The sequence below is a fragment of the Mandrillus leucophaeus genome, unplaced genomic scaffold (genome assembly GCF_000951045.1).
Source record: "Mandrillus leucophaeus isolate KB7577 unplaced genomic scaffold, Mleu.le_1.0 Scaffold249, whole genome shotgun sequence".
Classification (NCBI taxonomy): domain Eukaryota; kingdom Metazoa; phylum Chordata; class Mammalia; order Primates; family Cercopithecidae; genus Mandrillus; species Mandrillus leucophaeus.
This window is the reverse complement of record NW_012102576.1, coordinates 2,182,813-2,186,640: the sequence shown is the minus strand read 5'-3', so window position 1 is coordinate 2,186,640 and position 3,828 is coordinate 2,182,813.

Genomic DNA, 3,828 nt, shown 5'->3' with positions numbered 1-3,828 from the left:
AAAAAAAAAAAAAAAAGCAAATTTTAAAGCAATACAGTTTAACAACTACTCACATAATATTTACACTTCATTAGGTATATATCTTATTTAGATATTATTTAAAGTACACCAGAGGATTGCGTAGGTTATGTGCAAATACTACCCAATTTTGTATAATGGACTTAAGCATCTCAGATTTTGATATCTACAAGGGGTTCTGGAAGCAATCCCCCATGGTTATAAAGGAGTGTCTATACAGTACATGAAATAAACCATAAACCACCAGATTTCTCATGGTGTCTAAAAAAACCACCAGAGTCACTATCTCTACCTGTAAATATATATGATACCTTGACACAAGTCTATTGAACAGGGGATAATTATCAGCCACCTTATCTATGCCAATAGCAGAGCAATCATACAAGGCCCACTCTCCCACTGCTTCTATTACTTTCCACAAACTATTAAGTCTATAGTTTCACAAATAGAATATATAAATAAAACCCACCCCATATTGTCTCCTTTTGCAAATTTCTAGTACCTATAATTAAATCCAAGCCCTCACCATCTTTACTATTTTTTTGGCTCGAACAACAGCAATTTATTTTCACAGTTCTGGAAGCTAGAAGTTTAAGATGAAAGCATCTGTAAGTTTGGTTTCCTCTGAGGCCTCTCTGGCTGGAGAGGCCACCCTCTTGCTGCCCCTTAACATGGCAGTCCCTCTGTGCATGGGTGCTCCTGGTGTCTCTTCCTCTTCTTACAAGGACACCAGTCATACTGGGCTAGGGTGCAACCCTAAAGGCCTAATTTTAACTTAATCACCTCTTTGAAGGCCTTATCTCCAAATATGGTCACATTCTGAGGTACTGGGGGTTAGAACATTGTATTAGTCTGTTCTCACGCTGCTGATAAAGACATAGCCAAGACTAGATAATTTATAAAGAAAGAGAGGTTTAATGGATTACAGTTCCACGTGGCTGGGGAGGAGGTCCCACAATCATGGCAGAAGGCAAAAGGCATGTCTTACATGGTGGCAGGCAAGAGAGAATGAGAGTGAAGCAAAAAGGGAAACCCTTTATAAAATCATCAGATCTTGTGAGACTTCCTTACTACCATGAGAACAGTATGGGGAAACCACCCCCATTATTCAATTATCTCCCACCTGCTCTTTCCCACAACATGTGGAAATTATGGGAGCTACAATTCAAGATGAGATTTGGGTGAGGACACAGGCAAACCATATGAGATGTCAAGATAAGAATTTTGGGGGAACACAATTCAGCCCAGAACACACTCTTCTACTTCCATGTTTCTCTCTCACTTCTGGCTCTTCTACCTCAGTAAAGGACATTCTTAAATCCTTTTCATATTTGAAGCACTAACAACCCACTCCTAATTCAGATATTCCCCCTGTTCTATCTAGATGACTGCCATCACTGTCAAGGTGTGAAAATACCCTAAGCTGGGAATCTCAAACTCAAATATAGAGGAGCCAGGGGAATCATGAGTGGACCAGGTGGTGAACAAGAGACGACTACCAGTGCCATGCAAAGGTAAAGACCACTATCTATTGCCAGATAACTTCAGTCAGGTTTGAAAACAGAGTCTAGGGTATCCTGTTCTGTTTTTTCAGAGAACCCAGAAATATGTTTATGTGAAGTTTCCCAAGTTTTATATGCTGGTAACAAAAACAGAAATGCCCCCCAAAACTGTAGGCCCTCACTGTCTTTCGTATCAACTTTCAATTACTTCTTTGTGATCTCATGGCTGTGACTCTTAATTACGATCATCCTCTTGCAGACTAACGTACTTTTAATTGAATACCCTAGACATGGCAGACACTAAGATTCAAAGAACCAAAGGCAGTCTGTGTCCTCAAGCTGCCTTCATTGTTGTCAGGTGAACAGAGAAATGATTGTGCCACTCTGCTGTTCAAAAATCTCTTTGCCACAAAACTAAATAACAAATTCAAGTTGCCATTTGTAACAGCCTTCACAATCTGGAGCTCACCCACATTTCCAACTTCATTATCTTTTATTTTGATTTCGCTATTCAGGATTATTCTATGTTCCTAAGCCATTGAAAATGAAATAAGGTATGTGTAGATTTAGCTGTGCATTTCCTTCTGTTCCCTTCCCACCACTCTCCCAGACACAGATTACATATCACTTCCTACATGAGACTTTCCCTTTCATCTCCTGCTCTGAGCTTTCATAACACCCTTTTTTGTCACTCTTTTGATGGTGATCATCATTAGGTGTTATGTCCAAGCTACATCTTCCATTACATTCTGAATTCCTTAAGGACAGTGACAGTATTTAATTTACTTTTTTGTATCCTTAGTACAGAGAATAGGGCCCTGCTTGAGTGATTGTGAAGCATGGAATTTTATTCAATTAATGTTGGAGGAGAATAATGAAAATATCTCTTTCAGAAATCATCAAACAGGCATGGCCACACAACACCAGCCAAGGCCAGGTACCTTAGGCAAGAAAAAAAATCAGAAAGCAAGGAGGAACCCCACACTGGACCTCAGACAGCCCCTTATATCTAAAGCAGATCATTCTTTTTTTTTTTTTTTTCTTTTTGCGTCTTTTTGTTTTTGTTTTTGTTTTTGAGATGGTGTCTTGCTCTGTTGCACATGCTGGAGTGCAGAGGCACAATCTCAACTCATTGCAACCTCTGTCTCCCCGGTTAAAGTGCCTCAGCCTCCCAAGTAGCTGGAACTACAGGTGTGTGCCACTATGCCCAGCTAACTCTTTATATTTTTAGTAGAGACAGGGATTTTACCACGTTGGCTAGGCTGATCTCGAACTCCTGACCTCAAGTGATTTGCCCTCCTCAGCCTCCCAGAGCACTGGGACTATAGGTCTGAGCCGCAGCACCTGGACTTTTTTTTGGTCTTTTGTTCTTCTACAATGTGGAACTAAAATGTAATAGTAGAATGGTTGAGAAAAAAAGTTTTCATGGTTAAACATGATTATTTGCATTACAGCTAAAACTTGTAGAAATTTTTTATTAGAACAATAACCAAGAGGTTCCTTGAATTCATTCAGAACAATTCTTAATAACTTAATTGAACTCAAAATAGCTCACATGGTGCTTGGGTCTTTTCATCTTCCTCTTGAGAGGCTCCTTCAAAGAAAGAAGAGAAAAAGAATGAAGTTTGAAATGACATCATAAAGAACCAGGGAAAAAGATGATTAAGCATAAAAGTTTTCTTTAAACAACAAAATTGTTGGTTGACTCACTCAACTCTGCCACTTCTTTGGTGGCATAACTCATTAGCTCTCTCATGTACTCTGGACATGTATTATATCCTTCCTCCTACACACAGTCTCTCACCCAGGCCATTAGAACAAACTTCAGATTTTTCGTGTAAAGTGTGTGTGACTAACAGCGGCTTTAAATTTCACTTACTCTGAGACAAATTAGTATTTAAGCAGACATCAGGACTTGAAAACTAAACAATGAAGAATTTGTGTTTTAATTCAGAGTGGCAAAAGAAAGTGCAATGATACATTCACTGATTGACTATAATAATGTAGGCAAATTTCACAGTATCTTTATGCTTCAAATTAGTTATATGTCAAGGGAGATATTGCTCTTGCAAAGATAAGAGATTTGTGCTATTCAATCATTAGCCATTGGTTATAGAAAGATTTAGAGAAAAACATTTACAAATAAGTACTGTGTCGATATTCTGCTGATGTTCAGATGTTAATTACAACTCTGACACAAGAGATTCTAATGTGAAAATGAAGGAGATGGTCCATATTAGCCATTATTGGGCCAGGCATGGTGGCTTATGCCTGTAATCCAGTACTTCTGGAGGATGACGTGGCAAGA